The sequence below is a fragment of the Ictidomys tridecemlineatus genome, chromosome 10 (assembly GCF_052094955.1).
Source record: "Ictidomys tridecemlineatus isolate mIctTri1 chromosome 10, mIctTri1.hap1, whole genome shotgun sequence".
NCBI classification, from domain to species: Eukaryota; Metazoa; Chordata; class Mammalia; order Rodentia; family Sciuridae; genus Ictidomys; species Ictidomys tridecemlineatus.
In genome coordinates, this window is record NC_135486.1 from 119110317 (window position 1) to 119137506 (window position 27190).

At 50.2% G+C, this 27190-nt stretch overlaps 2 long non-coding RNA genes across 3 annotated transcripts in view; both read left to right on the forward strand.

The window, feature by feature from the left end:
- LOC144367476 (uncharacterized) overlaps positions 1–8926 on the forward strand; it is a 36455-nt gene extending 27529 nt beyond the window's left edge. The window contains exon 4 of one of the 2 annotated variants that reach the window (XR_013426892.1): positions 6796–8926. This is a non-coding gene — a long non-coding RNA (uncharacterized LOC144367476). Of the gene's footprint in view, positions 1–1748; positions 3055–6795 lie in introns of those variants that run through there. The other variant, XR_013426893.1, reaches the window with a different exon arrangement.
- Positions 8927–18174: 9248 nt separating this feature from the next.
- Positions 18175–25673, forward strand: LOC144367477 (uncharacterized). The gene is made up of 4 exons (XR_013426894.1): positions 18175–19732; positions 19890–20069; positions 20782–20877; positions 21033–25673. It is a non-coding gene; the product is annotated as an uncharacterized LOC144367477 (long non-coding RNA).
- The last annotated feature ends 1517 nt before the right edge of the window (positions 25674–27190 follow it).

The window sequence follows — 27190 nt, forward strand, 5'->3', positions numbered from 1 at the left end:
ATGGCAAATATCAGAAGCCAGAAGACGCTAGGAGGTGTTGTCCCCTGGGACCATCAGGGAGCACTGTCCTCACAAAACCTCAGTTCTGGGCTGCCAGCCTCCAGGGCTGTGGGACGAGACATTTTTATCGCTTTAAGTCCCCTGGTTTATGGATGTCCCTGACGGCCACGTTGGAAACGAACACAGGCCAGCCAGGGGGGAGAGAGGGTGACTGCGTGGACCAAGGGGCCCGTGTGGCCAGCTGAGGAGAGCAAGGGCGGCCAGGGTAGGAAAGTGGGGTGACCCATCTCAGAGAGGCCCAGCGAAGGAGCAGGGCAAGATGAGAGGAATTTCTGCACATGGGGAAAGACGCCGGAGAGGGAGAGTGGGATGTGGCAACCAGGACAGCGCCAGGGCCTCATGGAGGAGCAACAACCACAGGGATCAAGTGTGAGCCGGCTTCAGCTCCCTGCCCCTCCCCACAGCCCCCTCCTGGGCTGGGACACTCACTTACCAGGAGCGCTGAGGACCAGACTGCTTTAGATCTGCTGCTGAGCTGCTCCTTTAATTAAGGATATGAAATAAAATAAAAAAAACATTTCTTACCGAGGGAAAAAAAAAAGTGTTTCACAGCAGCTTGGGGAATAGGATGTTTATTAAAAAGAAGGATAATGCAAAGCAGAGAATAAATGTAACGAAATTACTCAACACGGCAGAGCTCTCGATGAACACAAGAAACCAATGTTTGGCTTCGCTGGGGCTCAAGGGAATGCAAAGGAAAGCAGAGACTCGCTCCTTGTCTGCTACTGACTTGGTGGACTTTGAATCACACCTGTAATGGCCGGAGGTGGCCAGGTGCGGGTGTGAGTGGGCGACTCTATACCATGGCTGAGAACAACTGTATTTCTGGGTGATCACCTGATGGTATAGCAAAGTGGCCTTAAAATATGCACAGATGTTGATCCAGACATCAAGGTCTAGATTATCCTTCTAAGGACATTGCTAAGACAATTCACAACACTTTTGTTATAAGACTGTGTGTTTCGAGCTGGGTGCTCTGGAGCATGACTGTAAATCCCAGTGACTTGGGAGGCTGAGGCAGGAGGATCAAAAGTTTGAGGCCAGTCTCAGCAACTTAGTGAGGCTCTGCTCAAAATAAAAAATAAAAAGTAAAAAGGGCTGGTAGATGTGGATCAGTGGTAAAATGCCTCCAGCTTCAATCTTTTTTTTTTTTCTTAATTCTTTTTGTTGTTGTCAATGGACTTTATTTTGTTTGTTTATGTGTGGTGCTGAGAATTGAACCCAGGGCCTCACACATGCTAGGCAAGCACTCTACCACTGAGCCACAATCCCAGCCCCTCTAGCTTCAATCTTTAGTACCAAAAAATTAAAAAAATAATAATAATAAAAGAAAAAGGAAAGACTATGCATTTCAACATTATTAACATTACCAAAAATGAAAATAAATGGGTATTCAATAGTACAGAACTGATTCAGTTAGTGATAATGAAACTAAAAATTGAAACAATAATTTAGGCAGCATTTGTAGACAACAAAGATATCCAGGATATGCTAATTATAAATAAAAAGGTATCAGGACAATTTTTATAGAAGCAATAAATCAAACATTTTTGAAGTGCCTGAAAGAAAACCACACCAGATAATCACCGGTATTTAATTTGGTACAGTGAATTAAAGAGTGATTTTAAAGTTTCTTTTTCTTTAATTTTTCTTTTTCTCCCCACAATATGCATGCTTTGGTAATACAGATGTGAGGAGTAGGTGTCATAAACAAGAAGTGGGTCTACTCAAGGTCGCCTCTGAGAAAGAAATGTTGGTGTTTGGCGTTTGTCCCAGGCGTGAGCAGGGAGAGCCCCTCCGCCCACTCACTTTACTGATGAAGAAATTCTTGGAGGTGAAGAAATCAAGACCCCCTAAGGAAGAGCCAGGCCACACGTGGGAATCCAGTGACGTTCCAGGAACAGGGGCAGCCCTCCTGGGCTCTGAAGTTGGCCACGCATGCTGCTTCCTGATGCAGTGGGTCAGGTAAAAATCAAGTTGACTCATGGGATGCCACCGTCTGGACACCATAGCCACTCTGTCCTGATTGATGTCCCATGCGGGGATCTTTATTTTGAAACAAGAATTCTCCATTTCCCAGTCATCATTTCCATTTGGTCCAAACCCATTTCTCAGAGATTTTGAAGAATTATCCTTCCGGACAAATCCAGTATCACAGGTTGGGTGCTACCTGCTTCCTTCTATGACCAGCTGGTCATCGTCACTTGGGGACAAAGGTCTGACTAGGTTCCTTCAACCCAGCTGGCTCTGCCCCACCAGAGCGATGGAGTCCCCCTGGAGGAGCTTGAAGGACACTGGGCGAAGAAGCAGATTCAAGTGCTTCACAAAGGCACTTGGTGACTGTAACAATAAGGAGGAGACCAGGAAAGACTGGAGAGTACCGGCCCACACCAGGCAAGGCTGCCCCCAGCTCCACCCCAGCCCCCAGGGGAGGCTGGGTACCTGGCCTGTTTCGTCTTATCAAAGACAGCTCCAAAGAGGGGGATGCACACATGACAGAGTGCTTACATCCATCTCTGGGTTGGTTAATGTGCAATTAGGGTCGCCTCATGATCTATGGGTGCTTGATGCGGTTCCAACTGGCCGCCTCATCTTCCGAACATGATTGCTTGATTATAACTCTGTGAACATGAGCTTCCCTTTAGATCACTATAATCAAATGCAGGAGAAACTCTGAATTATGTTCTCTTCTTTCAGCTGCTTATTAAAAATGTTCACTCCACTTCTTTCACTCTCAGAGGTAGAACTTCGTAAGAATTGCTGTGGTTTGAGACAAATATTTTAGGTTCTATAAAAAGAGATTTTTCCCCCTCTTACAAGATAAGACAAACCACTCTGTTTTCTTTTTGTTTGTTTATGTGTTGTAAATATTAGCATCTGCCCAATGATGAATTGCCTCTCCTCTCTGAGTTCAATTGTAAAACAAACAAAAAAAACTCTTTAAAAAAATGGAAATAGTCTAGGATCATAAGAAACAGAGATCTATCAAAAGTGTTTTTGTTCTCTTCATTTTCTAAATATTGTACTGTCTGTCATATCTGGGTGTTATCTACCTACTAACCCCATCCCTGCGCCTCAAGATGAACGAGCGTCATCCATGGTCTGAATGGCCCAGGGCATAAGAGTGGCCCTTAGGAGAGGGTAGCAGAAGGAAGGCCACCCTCTGGAGCCAGGTCTGAACCAGCTCTGGGGTGGCTTTGTGTCGTGATCCCTGCTGCTGATGCTTTCCTGGTGGAAACAAGGGCCTCTTGTAAACTGCATGTCCATCTCTCTTGCCCAGGGCTTCCATACACAGGTGTGCAGGTTGTATACTGCATAAGGGCACCTGGCTGAGGGTATGCATAGGAGCTAAAATCCAAGCCAGAATCTTTTCCTCCCTCTGGGGAAGGCACTGACCACTGAGAGTTAAGCCCTGTGTCCACTGGACTGCGTCTTCCTAGTGGGGCCACCTTTATCAGGCTCATGGTAAGACAGCAATTGGGATAAAGTGGTCTGTCTTTATCCGTTTGAATCTTTTTTTCATTTAGTATTTTAAAAGTTCACACAAAATTTGCATGCAATGAAACACTAAGAATATTGCTGCATGAGCTTTGCAATCGAATATGCCATTAGCTAACACGAAAGAACATGATCATCTCCCTAGCAAACTCCCCCCTGTCCTTCCAGTCAATCCTCAACCCCCAAAGTGACCACTAGTCTGATTGTCATCACCGTAGATGAGGCTTGCTGATTCTTGAACTTGTATACAGTTGTCCCTCAGGATTGACTGGGAATGGGTTCCAGGACTTCCCAAGGACACCAAAATCTTCATATCCACAAGTCCCTCATGCAAAATGGTCTAGTATCTGCATATGAAGACCACGTCCACCCTCCAGTGTCATTAAATTAGCTCTGGATTAGGACACTGTCTAATACAATGTAAATGTTTTCTGTAGTTGTTACATTGTATGGTTCATAGAATAATGGCAAGGTAAAAAGTGTGCAAGTTCACCTTAGATGTGTTGTTTTTCCCAATAGTTTTGATCTGGGGTTGGTTGAATCCCCAGATGCAGAATCACGGACACAGAGGCCTGCCTGTACACGGTATCCTGTGGAATGAGATCTACAGCTTATTTTTTAAACTTAACGTTAATATTCACCCACGTAGTTGTATGTATCAGGAGCGCATTCTTTATTGTTGAATAATGTATGAAAACCACAATTTTATGACAGTTTTCCTATTGCTGAACACTTGTGTTCGGTTGCTGTCCTGAAGGGAGGGACAGTTTCCAGGGACTGTGGTTTCTTTCTGTCATGACACACCTGTGTTTTTCTGTTATTAGTCCCAGGCCCCAGGCCCTGCTGCAGGTTCCACTATTTACCCCTGAAATAAAAAGGAAAGGCAACAGTGAGAAGCAGAAAAGGAAATCTAGTCTGTGTGGCCATACTGGGAAGGCACAGTGAGTCCCGGCATCTCAGCCCTGTCTTGGGTTGCTGGCAGGAGGTTTAGGCTGAAACAAGAAGAACTGAGGTGGGGGCAAGAGGCCCACATGACCAGGAGGCCTGGGTCGAGCTGTGCGCTGGCCAATTGCTCTCTCAGTTCTGGGTCTTCCAGGTGGCTCCCGAGAGGTCCTTCTCACTCGAGGGGACAATTTCCACTGGCTGCTCAGCATGTGGGTCTATTGGACCCATGTCCTGGAGGAGATGATGATAGGGACTTCCAGGCACTTCCCCAGGGGCTGAGGCCACACCAGATGACTGTTGGGTGTCCCTGAAAACCTCCTCTCAGTCTTGAAGCAGGATGAGATGGGTTGGGTGGATTTAGGGCTAACCCACCTTCTGTGAGTTGTTTTTAGATGAATGCTCTTTAAGTGGTTAACGGGCTACCTGCAGAGCTGAGCCAGTCACACAGCTTAAAGTGACAAAGAACACAGGGTCTCAGGGAAGGCAGAGACGCCAGACTCTGTCCTGCTTCGTAACCTTGGGCATCTGCAGGCCCTGGTCAAGGACCGTGCTTTCAGCTAATGCAGCTTCTCTAAGTCCTTGTTAGACTTCTAGATTTCTATTATCATGAAAAAGAATCTGCTGTGAGCATTCTTGTACACAACTTTCGATAGTCTTATGCTTTAAGGGTAAGTGCCTTTTTGGGGGATAAGTACCTAAGAGTAGGATTGCTGGGTCGGAGCAGGGTGCATGCTGGCTTCAGAAGACACCATTAGGGTTCCCAGCCAGCTGCACCCTATCAGCAACACAATCTCAGTAATGTCTAGGTTGTTCGTCTTTATCATCTAACTTTGAATGAGTGTCTAATGGTACCTTCTTTCCATCCTATGGTTCTATGGTTCTATGGTCTTTGATAGAACCTTTCTTTGCAAAATGTCTATTCAAGGTTTTTTGTTTTAAAAAAATTTTTTTTTGCCTATTTTTTTTATTGGGTTGTTTTCCTTTTTATGGTTAAGTTCAAAATCACGAGGCAAGAAAGTACAATCTGTCCAATGATGAGGGAATAGCTCTAAAATTCTATTCTATTCTATTCTAAAATTCTATTCCAAGGGAGTGAATAATGGGGACTAGTAACTAGATTATTTTAATGTTTTCATGTAAACTACACTAAGTAGAGAATTCCCAGATGGACTTCCTGATACAGGGAATGAATATTTATATGATAGGAAGAAAGAAATGCAGGCCCCGGGATTCCCTTCCTTCCAGGGCAGCAAATCAAAGGCAGTATCCTCACCCTGGAGAGGGGCGGAGGTCACCGCCACCACAAGACACTCATCGGAGGCAGGGTGGTGGTCCTTGCACAGCCACGGAATTGTTCTCTGTGCCCCTTACAGAATGTGGACAAACCTTGAAGAACGAGGGAGGTTCATCCTAAACACCAATCAGAAACCCCAATTAAGACTCTTCTCCCCTCTAGAGCAGCTTTTCCAGAGCAAACCAGCAGCTGGTAGGTAGCTGTTGACCAACAACATTTTCTTTTTTCCTATCCTTGTTAGTAAAAATGATGAGCTGATTACTTTACGTGGCAGAGACCCCAGTACACCCTCACGTATTTGCCTCAGGCCTGTTTGACTTGCCTGATCCAGGACACATCATAGTGGAGAGCTCCCGATTGTCTTGACTATCCCAGAGCACCACGTTGATGAGGTTGTGCTAACTGGATGGTGTGAGGAAGAATCAGCAGGCGATGTGAACGAGGGGTGCAGTCGTGTTCAAAGTGTCTCCTAGTATTACCTGGGAATGTGTTACAAATGCAAATTATCAGTTCCCTCTTCAGACTTGTTGCAGGAAACACTCTTGAGCAGTTGCGGAATCTGGTTTGCCAGGAGTATAATGCATGCATGATGCCTGGCCAAGTCTGGGACCACCTGTCCTGCCCTGCGCAAACGTCCCTGGAGTAACAAGAGGGAGCCGAGGTTGGGCGGTCATCAGAAAATGTACCTGTGTTGGTCCTCCTCTGCTCCTCTCCCGATTGTCCCTCTGCCCTTGTCTGCCCAGCTCTGTGTCCTGGGAGGATGATCTCCCTGGAGGTGTCCAGCTTCTGGGGCTGCCAGTGGATTTGGCAGGGGGAAGATGGAGAGGTGAGAGCAGTGAGGGGACAGGGGTTACCTCCCTTTTCCTGTTCCCTGCTGTTGTCCTCCCTGGTCATGCCTCGAGTCTCAGGGTGACTTCTGCCCATGCCTCTGTAATCGGGTTCTTCACTAAACTGTCCTCTTCAGATCCCGGCTGAGTTTTCCATCTCATTCCTGCCAGATCCGGGGGACACGGACCGTGGTGTAGCCCTACCAAGTGTTATTTGGATTGGTGGCGATATTCATTTAAGGAATCTGTGCCGACTGTCTACAGTGTGCCAAGTCCTGGAAGTGCACGCAGCTGAGGAGAAGTTCAGCCCTTGCGAAGCACCTGGTCCACTGCGAAAGGTGGGGCTGCGGCCACCGGGCGGAGGGGACGGCTGTGCGCGTGCGCCGGAGGCTAGGTGGTGCCCCAAGTGGACCCCGAGCCTTCTGTAGCTGGTTGGTCCTTCTGCTTGTGTTAGTTTCCGTCGCAGGAATATTTCTTCATGCTTTGCTCCTCGCCCTTCATCTCAGGAAGCTGAACCTGATTTGGAAGAGGTTTCCTTCTGAATTTTTAGCCTGTGTATGAGGAATTTTGGCTTTTGAACGTGAGTGTGCCCATGTCCCATGTCTCTGCCTTTCCTTGGCTGTACCAGGATGGATTCGGCCCGAGGTCAGCAGGACTGAGATGGAAAGAGGAGGCACAGAGGGGTCCCAGATGGGAGGAGACTTAGGAATTTTTTTTTTTTTCTGTCCTGGGGATTGAACCCAGGATGCACTACCACTGAGCTGAGTCCCCAACCTTTTCTGCTTTTCATTTTGAGACAGGATCCAAGTTGTTGAGGCTGGCTTTGAACTTGGAATCCTCGTGCCTCAGCCTCCAGAGCAGCTTTTCCAGAGCAAACCAGCAGCTGGTATTACAGGCGTGGGCCACTGCCTCCTGGTGAATGTGGGAACTATGTATGAGGGGGACCTGAGACCCAGGGAAGGATGGACATGCCCACAGATGCCCATGCTAAAGCCTGGAGGTGAACAAACTGGGAATGCGATTTGCTGATCTAGTATCTGTGACCTCCTGTCTGCTGTGACTGCTTTCAGAGGGTCACTGCATCAGGCAGTGACCTTTGTTCTCTGCACAACAAAGGGCTTCTTGGAGAACAGGCCATGCACATTCCAAATCCTGCTCCCCTCACCCCCAAGCCCAGAGAGTTCTCACATTTCCTAGGCTCCATGATTGGGGCTGGGGACCTTTGGTGATTTAATTCATTAGTTTGTGGTGGCTCAGAGCTGTAACCTAAGTCTCTAAAGGGATGAGCCTCATCTCTGCTTTATTAAAAGGAAACCTTCCCTTGGCATCTCCTCAGCGACTTCTCCAGGTGGAAGAGAGGGACAAAGAGAAAGGGGGAGAGGGCGGAGCTTAAATGCCAGCAACCCAATTAAGGAATGTTTAACCTTTGTAAATAAAGAGGCTGCTGGGCTGCGCCTCCTGTGGGGGAGGAAAGTCAACTGATGTAGTGGGAAGCCCCACACTGAGCCCCAGAGGACTGTGTTCCTTCCTGGCAGAGGGAGCTCAGCCTGCTGTTAAAAATGCTTCTCTCCATGAGGCCAACTGGCATCGGATGCAGGAAAACACGCCTGCAAGGCACGCCTCCTCCTCCACGCCTGTTTACCTAAGTGCTGGGGCCAAGGGGACCTTGGAGGTCCCGGCCAGCTGGTTGACTTCCATTAAGAGCAAGAGAAATAAGTTTTAGAGGAGAACAGCTAACAGTGGGGAAATGAGAATCAAGAAAATAGAATCAAGTCTTCCCCAGACCCTTGGATGGGGGAGACTCCAAGGGTTTAGACTGAAAATTACTTGCCACCCCATAGGGCACCAAGAGGTGCTGTTGTTACTGGTAATTAATTCATTCGTTTAACATTTATGGGCCTGGCAGCTAGAGATACAGGGATCGAAGGCCCAGCCCTGTGGTCGACATGGAATCCATCACCCTCTTCATAACTGGCTGTTTATGTATCTGTGATTGCCGTGGGTCAAGGGCTTCTGTAGCCATTTTTGTACATAGTGGTCATTAGGTAAGTGGACAAAGCACTCAGGCACCAATTTACAAAAGAGGAAACCAAATTGGTTAGAAATTAGCATGTACAACCCCTCAATCTTGTTAGTCAGGATTGAAGTGCAGATGAACATGGGGTTGTTTTGTACTATTGAGTGAGCAAATTTATTTTTTTAATGTTAATCCCCAAAGCTGGCACAGTTGCAGAGAAATAAGTAATGTCACGCTCTCATCAATAAATAAAAGGCCTTTGGACGGAATTTTGGCCAATATTTACCAAGAGTCTTTAACATGTCCACATTATTTTACAACAACAGCACAGCTAGGAATCTATATAAAGGAAAATATCAAAGACACAGGCAAAGATTCAGATATAACAATATTCATATATGTTCTCCTGAAAAAAAATCTCTTAATGCCCAACCAGAGAGAAGTGAGCACTTAAGACAAATGTGCACAATGATTCATGGGCACATTTTGACCAATATGCAGGACATCAGAACTTTGAGGAATACTTAATGATAATAAAAATGCTCAGGATATAATAATAAATAAAAATGTGGGATACAAACCTTGTAAGCAGGATGATCCCAATTTTTCGGGGGGGGGGGAGAGGATAAACACATTTATTCAAAAGTATTTATTAGACTTACTCTAAAATTCCTCCAGTACTAATAAGATATTGATTTTAAATATCGTAATACCTATAAAATACATAATGTAACTATTGAAGCAATTTGATGGGGCTGGGGATGTGGCTCAAGCGGTAGCACGCTCGCCTGGCATGCGTGCGGCCCGGGTTCGATCCTCAGCACCACATACCAACAAAGATGTTGTGTCCACTGAGAACTAAAAAAAAAAAAATAATAAATATTAAATATTCTCTCTCTCTCTCTCTCTCCTCTCTCTCACTCTCTCTTAAAAAAAAAAGAAAGCAATTTGATGATGTTAAAGCCAGTATAGATCAATTAAACACACATCTGAATTTTACATCTGTTAAAGTTATAAAAAAAGGAAAATAATGCATATTCTGGGGCAGAAGAAACAGGACATCCTCACATATGAAGCTCAAGAAAGAAAGAGGGGAGTGTTGTTGGGGGGGGTGGTTCCTTATCCGTGGGTGGGGGCGAGTATGCTCTGCCTCACAAATCCCTGGGTTTTTTCCTCTCTGCTAGAGGGAGATGTCAATGCATTGCTCACACCTGGTGGCCACCAGGACGCTGTAAGCACCTTATTGTCACTTCAGGCTTCTCAGGATTGAACCTAGGGCCTCCTGCATGCTAGACAAACCATTCCACCACTGAGTTACACGCCACCTCTGAGATTCTGTTGTCAATCAGAAAAGAATCTTGGGAAGATTCCCTGACCCTTCAGGGCTTGGTCAAGGGAAAGACTGGGGAGAACCCGTCTTTGACAGTCAAGCCGTCTGTGCTGAGTTTCAGGCCTGACAGCACCCAGCAGCCCCAGGCCCAGGTGTGGGTCTCTGACTGTGGGCAGCCATGTCAGGGCCCTTGATTGACATCTGCCCTGAGAGCACAGGCTCTTTCTTCTGGAGCAGCTGCAGCATTTGGTTAGCAACTTTGGCAGCAGGTAGCAGGACCGAGACTCTCCTTAGCCTCAGATCCCCTCTGCACGCACGGAGACTGTGGCCAGCTGTATCAGGTGAACACGTGCATGATAGCAGCCCCTGGGACAGAGACTCCAGTATCAATTACTGTTGGGCACAGAAAGAAAATGGTCCCCAGCATCCTTGGACTGTTCAGGGAGAAGAGGAATCTCAAGAAGATGGCAGGAGTCATCCTGATAGCGAGACCTGAAGAGGCTCTGCTATCTATTTATCTATCTATCATCAGCTAGCTATCTTTCTATTATCTATTTATCATCTATTATCTATCACCTATCTATTATCTATCATCATCATCTAGCTATCTGTCTGCCTGTCTATTATCTATCTATCTATCTATCTATCTATCTATCTATCTATCTATCTATCTATCTATCTATTCTCTATCTATCATCATCCATCTATCTTTCTGTCTGTCTGTCTATCTATCTATATGCCTGCCTGTCTATCTGTTTTGCAGATGGACCCCAGGGCTTCCTGCATACTAGGCAAACCATTCCACCACTGAGTTACACCTCACCTCTGAGATTCTGTTATCAATCAGGAAAGAAAAGCAATGAGAGCCTTATTTATGGTGTGATTGTGGAGTGGGAGCACCCATTATTTTACAATTAACATTTAATGTTTTATAGAAGGAAAAAGAATAAACCTTAAACAATACCCACCACCACCACCACCCAGGCAAGGTTAAGCAATGCATGGGGCTCTCCTGTGGGAGACAAGCTTGGGGGCTGGGATTTCCACCTGTCTGGACACTCAAGTAATCCAGGAGGGGGTGGGGATGCACCTGCAGGGCCCTGCCCTTCTACAGACCCTCCCATTAATTACCTGACAGTGATGGTAGCTGACGCGTCAGCCCCTCCCCCTATCCCTGCAGCTGCCCCCGGGCCTCAGTGGGCATGTCAGCTCCTCTGTCTCATGTGGCAGGTCTGTCACACATCTTCTCCCACCCGGAGACTCAGAGACTGAGTGTTCCTGACACCGATGGGCTGTCCCTGAGCTTCCGGATGGCTTTGAGCACAGAAATCTTAATCCCAGAGCAACAGACACCCTTCTGCACCCCAGGCACTGAATAAATCAGGAGAGAGCTCAGCTCCATAATTCTCACAGAGCCACCTCTGATGGCTGTGGCAATTTGCTCTCGTGGGTTAGCGACCAGCTGTAATTGATGAGAAGACTGACAGCTCTTTGTCCTCCTCGGCTACATCTGTCACTTGGCAGCTGGTTTATTCTTTATCTATTGCCTGAGACTCTCCCTCTCTCCTTCTCTCTCTCTCTCTTTCTCTTCTTTCTCTCTCCTCTCTCTGGGCACTTGTGGAGCAGATGTGTCTCCTTCTCTCCCTACAGACAAGATCTATAAAGCCATAACATGTTTTTAATGCAATTCAGCTTTTTGAAAAATGCATAATTGGAGAGTTCCAAAATAATTAGTTTATTATAGTGGGTCTGTAGAAATGAACTTGCATCTCATTTACGAGCCATTAGATCCCAAGTTCCACAAGCCTGATTGCTATTAATGTCACTGGCATATCATTTAGCATTCTTTATAAAAATGTGTCACAATTGAGCTTCTCTCACTCCCAGCCCCCATGGCTGGGGGCAGGGCTGAGGGTTGGTGCTCAGAATTCTTCCTGGGACGAGATCTCCAGCGTGCGCTGTGCCATCCCCGTCCCCACCCCATGCAGCCTGGTGAGTCACGTTGCGAGGTGCCCCTTCCCTGACAGCATCTGACATTCGTCCCATTCCTTCCAGAAGCCGTTGTGCAAAAGAAAAAGGCAAAGCATCACTATGGCTTGAAAGTCCCACCTCGACTCATGCTGAAGTTGGAGTGCCACTGTAGCGGGGCCCAGAAGGGGGACCTCTAGGAGGAAATCAGGCCATGAGGACTCTGCCCGCTTCCGTGGGTCAGTGCCTCGTTGCCAGCGTGGACTGGTTCCTGGGAGTGCGACTGTTAGTGGAGTGAGCTTGACCCTGTTCCTTTCACCATGTGACCTCTGCCACAGCTGGAGGCTCTTGCCAGGTGCCCATGCCCTGTTCTTGGACTTCCTAGCCTTCAGAACTGAGCCCAGTCGGTCTCTGCTCTTGATAACTCCATCTCAGGTGTCATGGCGCCAGGAAAGGGACCAAGCCATGCAGATGGGAGAATGAGGAAAAAAGAGGAAAAAATCCAGAACGTGGCACAGTCCAAAGGGCTTGGCCATTGTTCCAGGGTAAGAATCCTTTGTACCTTTGTAGGAACGTCCTAAATGTGTTTTAGATAATACGATAAGATTGAAATACCCACTCATTGTAGGTGTGGGGGGCTCCTTCCACGTGTCTGTTCAGGGCCCAGAGCAGGGAAGGAGGAGCAAGGCACCCAGTTCACTCAAGGCACCCAGTCTGGGAAAGAGGACGAGGATCGTGGAACTTGAGGCAATTGGTTCTTAATAATGATTTTGTAGCAAAAACTTAAGGAGGAGCCAGAACCTGCTGCTGCCTGAAGAGTGGGGGGCTGTGCTCAGAGGAGGGCAGCACTGTCTCCAGAGGAGGTGGAGCAGAAGGAGCCCAGCATCAGACAGAGCCCCGCCTGCCATCTGCCTGTCCCCACCATGGCCCTGCAGGGGCTGGGCATCAGCACTTAGCCATCTCCTTTTCTCCTTGCAAGGATGCCACCAAGAGGGTGGCAGGGAGGTGGCCGAACCTGTCCCCACAACAAGGTGGCCAGCTTGCCCTCTTTCTTGTGGGCATGTGAAAAGTGAGATATCACTGCAGAGTGAGGGGGTTTGATCCGCCTGGTTCCCATAGAGGGGCAGGTTGGGCTTCGGGATTTGTTGGTCGGGCTGAACACACGGGTGAGAGAGGAGGGTCCCGTGTTTTGAAGAAGCAGGTTTCAGAGATGAGAGAACTGGGTCATCATAAAGGAGGTCTGCCCGGGGCCCTGGATGCGGGGCAAGAGTGATTCCAGAGGCCAGCGGGTGGTTCATTTGGAGGAACCTGACGGTCTGCTCTCCCGTGGCACCTGAGATGGGCAGGATCCCTGAGAGGCATGCTGCAGGTACACTTGGGGACTGAATCCTGAGCACCATAATGGAGGATGCTCCAAGACAGATGGGATGCGCTCTGTCAGCTGCAAAATCTTCTGGGCTGGGAAATCCACGTGAACTTGAATCAGGAAGGTCCTAGAGCCAGCCAGGGAGGCTGGAGGCCCGAACCCGGGCTTGAGTCTTCTTCTGTGCCATGCCCCTGGAGGGGTTCTACCAAGGGCTGCCATCACCATGGACGCTGTCTTGCCAACCTGACTCCATCAGGGAAGGAAAACCATAGAAGGCATTTACTCCGAGCATTGTGGTGTAGACTCCATGGTGTAGACAGAGCTGGAAGGGAAGGTGGCTCCTGAGACTCTAGTGAAAGGTGACCAGGGAACAGGGAACATCTCTAGCCCAGGACACTATTGGGGAATGCACATTATACTGGACTTCATGTACTTAAAAATTTTAAATTTTCTCCAAGTGATTTTTATTTTTTATTTTTTTTTGAGATGGGGTCTTACTGTGTTGTCTGGGCTGGACTTGAACCCCTGGGCTCCAGGGATCCTCCTGCCTCCAGAGTTGCTTTACCTTGAGTTATTAACAACTGTTTATGTAAAAACAAATTATTAAGCACTATAGTGTATTTAAAGGATATTAAGAGTGAGAATGAGGAGGATGAGGAGACCAGGGGAGGAGAGAGCAGGCGTCACCTGCTGGTGTTGTCCCTTTGTGTAGACACATGATTTCGGAGCCCCTACTTTCCACTTCTGTAACACAAGCAGCGGGGTTGTGCTGTCTTCACTTCCCACAAAATCCTACCCAGAAGCCCAGATAACGCAACAGAGAGCAGCATGGCTGCTTCAGTGGAAGAGGAATGTGGAGTGTGTGTGTGCGTGTGTGTGCATGTGCGTGTGCGGGTGTGCGGGTATGTGCATGTGTGAGTGTGTGTATGTGCATGTCTGCATGCATGTGTGTGTGTGTGTGTGCACGTGCGTGAGTGTATGTGCATGTGTGTGTGTGCATGTGTGCAAAGACATTCACTCTGTTTTGGGGGCCACTTGGAGCAGCCTGTGTGTCTAGGGGACCTCTCTCCTCTGCATGTTCCAGAAGGGGACTGGCGAGAGGAGAGCACGGAGAGGAAGCAGAGGGACTTGGGGTGGACTGCAGGTGGTTAGGAATCGCCCAGCTGGCCCGGAGCTAGGGTGAAGCAGAAGTGACAGAAACACGGTCCACCCTTCACACTGACATCAGGAGGAAAGTCCTGTTTGATGGAATCCAAAGTGTCTGGCGCATTTCCGACTGGGCTGCCAAGATCATTCCCCAGAGGGCAGAAGGCACGGGAGGAAAGTGCTGCTCGGGCTCAGCGCCAGCCGCGCACACAGTGGACTGGGAATAAGGTAGTCTGGGGTCCATGGCAGCTGAGATGGGGACGGGCCTCACCACAGCGAGGGACCTGGTGTCGGCTCTCCTGGGTGTCTGGACGTGCAGGGCGACTTGCTGGACACTGAGTGGCACAGCATGGCGCCCGGCCCTGGCTGCACCATTTTCTGAGACCCTGAAGAGGAAGGAAGGGGGAAATTCCTGAGAAGACTGTGCTGAGCCCAGGTGCAAGAGCAGCCTCCCTGGGGGAGCTGAGGCCTGTGGGGAGGGTACATCTCCCAGAGGAGGGGCAGGAAGGTTCCAGCACCACATATCTGCAGGCGGGGGGAAAATAGAAGAGGGCTTTCCTGCTGTAATGGCAGCAGATGAAGCATCAGGTATGTGCAGGGCCCCTGCCTAAGGATGGGCGGGAAAGGTTCTCCAAGTGTGATTCCCAGACACCTCATAACATCACTGGGGGGTGGAGTTGCAAATCAGACGCACATTCTGGGCCCCCACTCCAGACCTCCGCATCAGGGAAATCCGAAAGTAAGATCCAGCAAGCCCCGTGAACAGCCTTGCAGAGAATCTGATGCCTGCTGTGGTTTGGGAAGCCTGGTCCGTATCCCGTGGCTGTTGGGATGTTGAAATGGCGGGGGGTGGGTGGTATGGAAACCTCTTTGCAAACGGGAAGCCTTCTCGAAACTCTTTGCATTTTAGTGCACGAGTGTAAATGTCCTGGCTTAGACGAATCCCATCCCCAGCTTGGATGAGGCTACAAATGAGAGCACAGGTCTGCAGCTGGCAGAACTCTTGCAGACAGGGGCACGTCAGACAGTCTCCAGCCCAGCCAGATGGCAGGACTGCAGGAGGAGGCTCTCAGAGTAGTTGGAGTAACCAGAATAGTTCTCTCCCTCTCCAAGTCTTCCCCTAAGCACCTTCTCCTTTCATTTAGCCTGTGTAATAAATATAATTGGAAACGTCCAGCGCTCCCCCATGCAGGGAAGCATCAATTACTCCTCCAGCCCTGGAGTTCTAATTTGTAACATAGATTAAATTCAGCTTCGGACAGGGGAGAGATTGCACCTTTAAGATTTGCCACGTTGTTTAGGGAAATCACTCACAATGCACATTAGGATGGATTTAAACGTGTCAGTATTAATACCGGCCATTTCCCTGTTGTCACATGTTGTTAGAAGAACAATTATTTCACGTCTGAGTAGAAATCTTACTCGGAGCCTAAAGTTAATGTAGCATATGGAGCAGCAAGGAAGCAGGCTTGGGCGTCCTGTGCACGCGGGCCGTCGCCCATTACAGCACTGGTTAGCATACTCCTTCCTCCCCATCTGTTTTCCTCCGGAGGAGACGATTATTGTTTTGCTTAGAACAGGCTTTGGCCCCTCTGCACTCGGAATGATGGAACGCGGACTCACAGTTTAGAGGGCGAAAGAGGATTGATCTGTGAGCCCTCTCCAATCCCCGGCTTGGCCTCCTGCTCTCCCAAGGATAAATCTCGTTTTCAGATAAATCCAGATTGCTTTTCCAATAGATTGGCTTTTGGCCTCCCCCGCTGAACCGTACTTTGACATAACCCGACAGCCTCCCTGTGGCTGTGAAGAAATCATTCCTAACATCGGAGGTTAATTTGCTAAATGAAGCGTTGGGTTTTCTTTCATGGAAACAAGAAAAATTGTTTGGATGAGGTTAGAAAAAGGCAAAGCGGCTCGGAGAACATTCCCTGGGGCTTCATCCCAGCACAAACCTCGATTGGACATTTATTCCAGGGTTAAATGAATAAATAATGGAAAGCAGCCCTGTCATTTCTGCATTGGCCTTTACACGTGGCACGATCATGAGGCACGGACACAGGCTGGAACTGGCCCCATTGGGCAGATGGGTAAACCGAGGCCCACCGAGCTGAACCTGGTCTGCCCCCGTCATGCCTCAAGGTTGCCCTACAGGGAGGGACCCTGGTCTCTCTTCCTGTGCTGTGTCCCTTTACCCTTTAGTAGATCAGAATCCAAGTGCTTGCAGAAGGGAAAGGGCAAAGAAAGAGACTTGGGATTGCATCATTACCACATCTTTCTCTGCACAGAGGATCCCAGCTGTGGAGACTGGGGGATGGCATCGATCTCTGGTCTCAGGATCCCTGTCAATATCATGTTCTGTAGCCAGGGAACCTCAGGTTGCTTTGTGAGGCCCACCTGGTGGCCAGGACTGACGGAATTGATTGGACTTGTTATTTCATGGTAGGATCTGATGAGAGCTCAGGTCCCTGAGATCTGGGAGGGAGGGGTGTGGGAGGCCAACCTTACGGGTGACTGAGTTACACTCCCCAGCTGGGTGCTGAGGCGCTCAGTCACAGAAATGGGTGTGTCTTGCTACAGCCCCATGGATGAAGCTATGCTCACCCGTTCCTTTGTAATATAACCCCTTGCCCTGTTTAGGATAGAATCTTCCATGGAAGTGCCTTGGGTGTGTCCCCCTCTCTTACTGTGCCCTTAGGTGTGGCCTACCCAGGTGTCAGTCAACCTGCTGACAGTGGACATCATGAAGATAGACTCAGCCCCCTGAAACCTGACTCCTTGCCTCATTTGAATAGCTTCTCCTCAATAAAAGGGGTCAGCGCGTGCTCTCGCTCTCTCTCTTTCTGCGGACCCTTAAGGTCAGAGGAGCCGTCACAGCAACCCCAAAGAAAAAGGTATTTGTGTCTCTTGTGTGGTTATTTCGTGCAGCCCAGTTAGCCCAGTTTAACTAGAGTGACCCCTGAGCCTTTTAGTCGCGAGAACAGAAACCTGGAAGAGAGGTCAAGGGTGGGGGGCATGTGCAAGGGTCCTGGGACTGAGAGGCTGCTATGGGCATCCTGGCTAAGCTGCAGCCTCCAGAGGAGGGTATCTGTGGGCAAGGAAATGGCACCCAAGAGTCTTGTCAGGAAATTCCTGGGAAGGAGGACTTCAGGGGGGAAAATGTGATCTGCCACAAGGAGGGGATCAGAGACTGACTTCAAGAACACAGGAGATCAGAGAAGCACTCGGGGTTGTGGGCTTCTGAAAACCATCAAGTTCAAGTTCAAGCAATGAGAGGGTACAGAGCTGTTGGACTTGTCTCTGATGGCAATATCTCGGGAGCTTTTACTTGTTTCCTCTGATCTTTAGTAGAAAAAAATATGAGTTATGGGTCACTTTGTGTGACCCTAACATTCCTGTGTTGAAGTCCTGAGCCCTCATAGCTCAGAATGCAAGCTTCTTTGGAGACGGGGTTTTTACACCGTTATCAAGTAAAATGAGGTGCTGCAGTGAGCCCTGGTCCAACATGACGGGTGTCCACGTGCAGAGGGGAAGTCTGGACCCAGGTAGAAATGGAGGACGAGGTGGGGGGCGCAGGAAGAAGAGGCCCTCGACAAGCCACGGAGGAGGCCCAACGAAGGCAGCCTCGCCGCACCCTGGACTCTGGACTTATGGCCTCCAGACCCCGGAAAAAGTGCGTGTCCCTCGGTGGGAGGTGTCCCGTGTGGCAGCCCTCGCAGGTGAACACAGGAGGTGAAAATAAAAATAGCTGCTGCAGCAGGAGGGGGCCGGACGTCGTGCTCCGTGGGAAAGCCAGACTGGACGGTCAAGGCCGGACAGACCTGTTTACGTGAAGCCTCAGAACGGTGCGTCCATCGCGACGGGAAGCAGGTCGAGGGCTGCCAGGGCCTGGGGGAGGGGGACCAGGCTGTGCTTGCTGGATGGACAGGGGTCCCTGAGGAGAGATGACGGTGCCCCATGACCAGATGGCGGTGAGGGTGGGGACAGTGAGGGGCTCAGTGCTAGTGCCCTGCCTGCTGGAAAGTGGTGGGTTTTGTGATGGGACTTTTATCTCAATTAAAACAAATGAAAAAGGTGGCCCCCTGTGTGTCACCAGGGAGATGGGGACCCCGGTTGGGAAAGAGGAGACTTGCGGATGCCCTGTCCCTTTCCGAAGCTCGCCTAGAGGGAGCCGTAGAGATGAGCGTGGAAAGGGAGCAACTCGGGGCCACGGGTCTCCCAGGGCCGCGGAGGAGGGAGGAGAGGCGCCGGGGCTGGTCTGCCCAAGTGGCCACGGGCCTTGCACAGGGCCCTGCAGAACACAGGGGACAGAAGGGTCCCCAGTGGCTTCCTGTGTTGTGACTGTGCTGAGCTCACAAGAAGAGCCACCTGCCCCGAGTCCCTCCACCCTGTCTGGTGAGTCCCAGTGGACACGTGTGCTGGGCTTCGGGGGCATGTTGGAATACCTCTCCTCCCTTGGGAAACTTCCTCCCCAAACAGAAGACAGGGACTGTCCCGCAAACGTCCTTGCCTCTAGGGCACAGTGTGTCCGCCCAAGAACAATCCAGAAGGTGGTGACGTCAGCATGAGGTTCTTTGTCCTTTGCTCCCCGTGAGAGTGGGAAAGGGCATCCAGCATTCAGGAGCCGTTGACGGAGCCCAGGGTTGAGGTCCTGCACCCCACTATGGAGGGGTGATCTATGGCGTCCCACGTGGCTCTCTGGGATGGAGATGGCCTGTGGCCTGGCTGTGGAGCCTCCAGCCTTGATTCTCCAGGCGATTCTCAGGCGGGCTTTATACCTGAGCAGACTGGGGCTTTGCCAGGAGGGACCTTGGCTGGGAACCCACCAGCCCCATGCTGGACAGCCCGCGGCCTTGGACGCAGGGTCTCAGCAAGGACGCTGGGTCTGGGGCTCCGCGGGGGGCTGTTTGTGGGAGAGGAGGCCAGCTCCCCTGCAGCAGCCGGCACTTCCCTCTTCCCCTGAGTTTTCCTTCTCCCGTTTAGGCCCCTCCACACCAGGCCCCTCCTGCACAGCACCGAGGGCGACGGGCTCCCTAGATCAGAGGGGACCGCACCTCTCAGCGCCATGAGTGGTGGAACCTGAGAACCCAGGTGACATTCGGGGCAAATCTGCCTTCCTCACTGTGCTCAAGAATTCACAGTGCGTCTGCCTGTGTGTCTTGGAGTGGATGTCATCTGGGATACTTCGTTCGCTCCACAGAATGTCACATGAATGAAGCAGAGACGTTCTACCGCCAAGGGTGATGCTGTGGTTGGATCAGGAGTGTCCCCCAAGAGTCCATGTGTAAAGTCTTGGTCCCCAGCCTGGTGCTCTTGGGAGATGCTGGGACCTTCAGGAGCTGGCCTGGTGGGAGGTCTTTAGGTCACTGCGGGGTGCGCTCAAGGGGGGTGGGTGGGCCTGGTCTCGTCTTCTCTCTCACTTCTGGTTTCTTCCTGGCCAGGAGGTACATGGTCTTGCCAGATGCTCCTGTCATGAAGTGCCGCCTCCCTCAGGCCCAGGGGCAGCAGGGCAGCATGGACCCCCAACCTCCACAACTGTGAGCCGAAGTGACCTTCCACACCTAGCAGGTCACCACGGGGAGGTGCCCAGACTCACACAGGCAGAGGCAGGAGCCACAGAGGTTTGTCACCTTCCCCGTCCAGAGCTCTTCCCACAGGGACGTGTGTGTGTGTGTGTGTGTGTCCACGGGTGTGGGTGCACCGTGCCTGGTCAGCATGGGGAGCCCGGCCACGTGGCCCTCCCTCACCTGCCATTTCACGTTCCTTGGCAACAATTACCCAGGGTCTGAAAATATCACGGTAAATGCTACCAAACTACAATAAGAAATGAAGATTTTCCTTTTTCTGCAGAGAGAGATCATGCTCACAGTGCCCACCCTGGCGTACTGTCGCACTCATTGTTATTATTAATCTCTTACTGTGCCTGATTTATCAATTAAACCATCAATGGAGTCATAGGATGTGTAGACCCAGGAAAACCAGAGTGTGTCCCGGGTTTGGTGAGTCTGTGGTTCCAGGTGTCCGTGGGGATCTCAACACGTGGCCCCCGTGGACAGGGGGCACCACTGCACCGTGTGCATTTGAAACAGGCTGAAACCAGCTTGTCACGGACTCCTCCAGCTCCCCCACCCCTGAGGTGCCTTCTCCTCTTTCTATAAATCATAGCCAATTTAGAGGTTTTTTGGGGGGTGGGGTGGGGTGGGGGGAGAGGGCAGTGAATGGATAAATTTCCCTATGTTTTTTTCTTTTGAAAAATTCATTTTTAATTGACAAATGGTGACGTGCATATTTATGGGCTGTGATGTGGTGTCCTGATGGACGTGCTCATGAAAGTGAAATCAGCCAGGCACGGGAAGACAGATGTGACATGATCTTGGCTTGTGTGTGGAATCTCAAGAAGTCGGTCCCACCCAACAACGGAGCACAAAGGTGGTTACCAGATGCGGGAGCGGGCCAGGGAGGGGAGGACGCTGATCAAAGGGCGTGAAGTTTCAGCTCGACTGACGGCTGAGGTGAGGAATACGTTGATGGGGGGAACGTTCTGACTGGAGATATCTTTGTTCTCGTCTCTATGTCCCCCGCAGTGACAGCTGTTTCCCCTCAACCCCACCTGCATTCAAGATGGCATCTCTCTGGCACATAAGGGACCAGAGGTCACAGAAGCTAGGCTGGCGTCTAAGCTCTGTAGATTGGTGACCACGTGGAGGAGGCGGGTCCCACGTGGAGCTCTGTGGAGCTGATGGTTGGGGACTTTCTGTGGGGGAACGAGCTGACATGCTGTTCCTCCACCGTGCTCACCCTGTCCCTGCTCCCTAGTGGCAGTTTACCTGCCCACCCAAGCAGGATCCTGGTTTCCTTCCCTGAAACACCTGGCTGCGTGTGTCTGTCCCCAGCTGTCCTGGATAGAAACAGACACCAGCATTTGGGGAACTGTTGCATCTGGGTTCAGACTACGGGTAGAGATCCAGATGGCTGGGCCTGTGGCTGACATAAAATGCAGGGGAAGAGAGGGGGCCAGGCCCTGGTTCTGGGGAATTCTGAGGCCCATCTCCTCTTATTCCAGGCCGGTCCATCCGACTGTCCCTTCCTTTCCTGAGCTGGGCTACTCTGGGTTCTTCCCTGCCCGGGCTCCGAGTCTGCAGGGCCTGCTTCCCCGGGGTCCACCCAGAGGGAGCTGACCACCGGGACATCTAAGACATGCGGACACTTTAGTTCCGGCTGCGGGAGGGTGGGGGCCCACAACCCTGGCCGCCGTGCCCAGCCCTCAGGGCCCTGGACCTGTGTCCCCTCTGGGAATCCCACAGTGGAGTGCTTCTTACTGAGCATGCGCCTTGCCTGCTCCCCTCCTGGACTCCTCTCCCTCTCCCTCCTCCCTGCCTCCATTCCCTCATTCATTCACTAAGGAGTAAGTAAACCCTGGGCCTGGCCCTGTGCAGAAGGGGGCAAGTTGCTGTGCTGCTCCCTGCTGAGGGCATCCTGCGCGGATCAAGGACCAAGAGACTTGGGAAGTCAAACAGGAGACGGATTCCTCCCATGTTCCCGTTGAGATTTCGAGGACTGGAACGAGGTCCTTGGTGTCTTTAGGCCCCAGTTTTCTGGTCTGTGAAATGGGCATGGCAAACCTTCCTGGCTGCGGTGCAGCGATTCCGTGAAAGCCCGCGACTGCGTGTCTGGTGCTCACTGACGCTTAGAGCCCCTCCCTGATGTCGACCCCTCCTGGAGACTCGTCCTCTGTCAGCCCAGGTGCTGTGGCCTGGCTTGTGTCTCATGATGTGACTTCCAAGGGGCCCTGAAGGCAGAGCACCTTCTCAAGAGCTCCCAGGCCAAGTCCTCCTTGAAGCCACGCAGCTGACACCTCCAGCTCTCTGCTTGCCCAGTCCTGGCCTTCTGGCTGGTCCCTGTGGCCATATATCGTGCAGTGATGTCCCCTCCCTGGGACATTAGTGATAATCCCGTCGTGAGTAGAGAAGCATGGGCTAGCTTCTCACTAAATATTCCCTTTAGAAAAGCAGCAGAAAACTGTCCCAGGCAGAGTGATTTAGCGACTGACCTTGGGAGAGAACCTGCCCTGTTCAGTGCCATGGGCGGGTGGGGGGCGGAAAGGTGGGGCCTCCATGTTTACGGCAGCCCAAGCCCCTTCTGCTGCCACTGAGTGTTTTCACTTTACAGTCACACAAACAGGACAGGCCGGTGACAGGATCATCCCAAGAGACATTTCTTTATTGCCACCAGGGTCTGCTTAGCCACCAGAGGGCAAAGGCGGCATCCGCCGCCAGGCTTTGCATAGAACTTGGCGAAGGTGTCCAAGGTACCCTCGCCGCTGGCTTTGTGCACAAGACCATGTAGCTTTCGCACCCATTCTCCAGTTAAATGTGGGGGATAGTCTCCAAAGGGGCTGGTTCCTAATATGGCCAGACAGTGTTATTTACATAAATAAAATGAAGCTAATAAATAGATAAAATTAAACTTGAAAATGAAATACTCTTCAGACCAGACAGTGGGTTGAGACCCGTGACTGAGCAGGTTAGGTTTGGCAGCTGATTGGAATGGATAATTGTCAATGGTCTTGTGGGAGCAAGACCCCGATTCAGCCCTGTACCAAGCATCAGAAGCACAATTGTCACCGCCTCCTGTCAACTTTGGGATGGTCTCAGCTTGGTGCTCAGGCCCTCCCTCAGCCTGTCCATAAGGACCAGGCTGTGTTCCCACAAAGCTCCCCAGTCCTGAGATCCAGCAGGCCCCGCTTGATCTCAAAATGAGCTCTCCAGAGATGTATCGCAAAGCCCAAGAGCTGATGGCCCTCTGTGCCAGTCCCCGCTGTGGGGGAGTGGACAGCCCCCGCTGTGTGTGAGGTCGGTGAGACTCCCTGGGCGCCTCGGGTGTGTGTGATGAGGGCTGAGAAGCACCTGCCGCTCTCCTCGCTGTTCCCCATCTCCAAGATCCTGGAGCGGCTTAATTCTAGGAGGCTATGTAGTGGAGAATCCATCTGACTCCATCTAACCCTAACCAAGTCCCAAGACCTCACCTCCAATTACCACAAGCCTCCGACTTCAAGGATGATGATTCCAGTACATGGACTTTTCAAACCATAGCCCCTTCCCCACGTGGATGGGCCTCATCTACTCAGTCAGAGGCCTTCAGATGAAGACTGACCTCCTTCAAGGAAGAAGTCACTCTGCCAAAAGCAACTCTTGCTCTCAAACTGCAGTGTGGACGCTTCTTGGGGTCTCCAACTGCCAGCCTCCTCTGCAGGACGTGAACTCGTCAACTCTACAATTGCACAGGCCGATTCCTCAAACTCCGTGCCCCTTCTGCACTCTATGTATATGTGTGTGTGTGTGTGTGTGTGTGTGTGTGTGTGTGTGTGTGTGCATGTGTGTGCACGTGTGTGCAGAATCTTCTTATGGGTCTATGTCTTTGGAGATCCTGAATAATATTAAGAGTTTGGGGCCTCATTTTTCCCAACTGAGTGACTCGAGGGAGGCCCATGAGACTCCACCTCCTGAACCTACCAGCCAGATGACCTGTCTACCATCTTTAGTCACCAAGGAGACACCAGCCACACTAGAGTCAATGGCTTCCTTAGTCATCCTGAGTGGGAAGAGAAGGGGTTTCTTGGAACCACATAATGGACACTACAGATTCTTCCCATGAGCATGACTGGGTCCCCTCTGGTCCCATGTCTCCCCTGGCATAACCAGGAGAAACCATGCCCAGAATGACTCCAACTAAAGGGTCAGCAAACTCCTACCTGAGGACCAAGTGCAGGTCCCCACCTGTTTTCTATGGCCAATGAGCCGTAAGCAAATGGACTTCACATTTCAAGTGGTTGAAAATAATCACAAGAAGAATACTTCATGACACAGTTTTTTTTCATAATGATTACTTTTATTTTTTAAAAAAATATTGAATTTGTTTTAATTAGTTATACATGATAGTAGAATGTACTTTTGTACACCATGTATAATGAAGTATAATCTCTCATTCTTCTGGTTATACATGATGTGGAATCAAACTGGTCATATTGTTACATATGTATACGGGTAATAATGCCTGATTCATTCTACTACTTTTCCTACTCCTATACACCCCCTTGTCCTTTCATTCCCATCTACCTAATCTAAAGTAACTCTATTCTTCCCTAGTCCCCATCTCCTACCCATTGTGAGTTAGCACCTGCATATTAGAGAAACATTCAGCCTTTGGTTTTTTAAAAATATTTTTTAGTTGTTGATGGACTTTTATTTTACTCAATTTGTATGTGGTGCTGAGAATCAAACCCAGTGCCTCACACATGTAAGGAAGTGCTGTACCACTGAGCTACAACCCCAGCCCTCAGCCTTTGCTTTTCTGGGATTGGCTTATTTCATTTACCATGATATTCTCCAGCTCCATCCATTACTGGCAAATGCCATAATTTAATCCTTCTTTAAGGCTGAGTAATATTCCATTGTGTATATATACCATATTTTCTTTATCCATGCATATGTTGAAGGGCACGTAGGTTGGTTCCATACTTTAGCTATTGTGAATTGAGCTACTATAAACATTGATGTGGCTGTGTCCCTGTAGTAGGCTGATTTTAAGTCCATTGAGTATAAACGGAGAAATGGAAGAGATGGGATAAATGGTGGTTCCATTCCATGTTTTCTAAGGAGCCTCCATACCACTGTCTAGATTGGTTTCACCAATTTGCAGTCCCACCAGCAATGTAGGAATGAACCTTTTTCCCCACATCCTCACCTACATTTATGTTTGTGTTGGGAGTTGCCCTGGCTCCAAAGACTAACCTCCCCATTCCCGAGAAGAGCTGTCCAATTGTGAGCCCTGCTGACTCACATGATCCTTACCCACCAATCAGACTAGCCCTGCTGACTCACATGATCCTTACCCACCAATCAGACTAGCCCTGCTGACTCACATGATCCTTACCCACCAATCAGACTAGCCCTGCTGGCTCACATGATCCTTACCCACCAATCAGACTAGCCCTGCTGACTCACATGATCCTTACCCACCAATCAGACTAGCCCTGCTGGCTCACATGATCCTTATCCACCAATCAGACTAGCCCTGCTGGCTCACATGATCCTTACTCACCAATCAGAAAGCACCCCATGCCAATTGTCAAACCGTTCAACCATTAAACTGTCATAACTGTCAAACCACCCCCTGGCTCTATAAATATGCAGAGCTGTTCCTCAATAAATGGGCATTTTCTCCAAGGACGAGCCTTGTTAGTTCTTTCATTGGTGCTGAAACCTGGAAGGGGGAATGCCTCGCTGCTTGAGGGCCCCCCTTTCTCAAGGCTTGCTGACCTCGTCCACTCTTTCGAGTGCTGCTACTACTCACACACACCGGCTCTTCAGAGGTGAGTTCCTCTATCGGGTATCCAACTTCAGATGAGCTACGCAGGGGCTTTGACCATGATCGTCCAGCAAACCTCTGACGCCCAATCTGGAGGAGAGAACGCACCCCACCACGACCTTCACGGTCACAGTGGACTCTCTGGAGCCCAGTTCATGAGCGGGAGGTACTGAGGGGTGGAAGAACAGGCACTCTCCTCTCTCTCTCTCTCTCTCTCTCTCTGTTTAACCACCCTTGTCCCTCTTCTGACCTAAATAAAACCAAAAATCCTGGTGCCAGGTGGTCCATGACTTCCGGCCTTTCTGGGCCTGCCAACTGGACTCTGAGGTGACGACTTGGCCGTCCTCCTGGCCCTGACTCTCCAGAGTCATATTAGTTGAGCTCTCTTTGCAGGGACACCTGTGAGGAGACTCATCCAATTCTGTTCTGGTCCAGACACTTCCCACCTTCCTACTTCCTTCTTAAGGACCATTAGGGGGCCTCTTCTTCCCTCCCTGCAGACTCCCCCTTAAAATGCCTCCTGGCTAATCTGGATCGGCTATCCCTCACTCCTGATATAAATCCCAAGACTCTCATGAAATTCTGCACCCAAGACTGGCCTTACATCAATTGGATAATCAAAGAAAATGGCCCCCAGGAGGATCCCTAGACCCCGCAATTCTCAGAGATCTGTTTAACTTCTGTGAGCGCTCGAAAAAGTGGAAGGAGATCCCCTATGTCGAGGCCTTTTCTCTTCTTCGTTCTTACCCCGACCTATGCTATTACCTTAATGACCCTACTGACCCTCCTTTTGATCCAGCAGATGAACCCCCTCCCTACCGACCTCCCCTGTCGGCTCCCCCTGCTCCCCCTGACACCTTTAGTCCCCCCTAAACTAGATCCCGCTCCCTAGTCCCACAAACCATGGCCCCCTTAAGAGAGGTTGCTGGACCTGAGGGCATTATCCTGGTACATGTCCCGTTCTCTATGAATGACCTCATACAACTAGAGCGAAGGTTGGGCTCATTCACCACAGATCCCACCATTTACATTAGAGAGTTTCAATGGGTCCTCCAGGATTTTATAACCTCACTCACCATGATATATGTATGTTATTGGCTAACACTCTCCTTCTGGAGGAACATACCAGAGTCTGGGAACTTGCCAGAGCCCATGCGGATGAAACTCACCAAGTTAATCCCAATCACCCTCCGGGACCACTTGCTGCCCTAGATCAAACTCCCGACTAGGATTATACACAAGCTGGCCTACAGAGTAGGGACCGATTCTCTGTATGTATTATTGCTAGGCTCAAAAACGCGGCACGTAAGGCTGTCAATTTCCAAAAAATACAAGAGATTATTCAAAAGCGAGAGGAGACCCCATCAGAATTTCT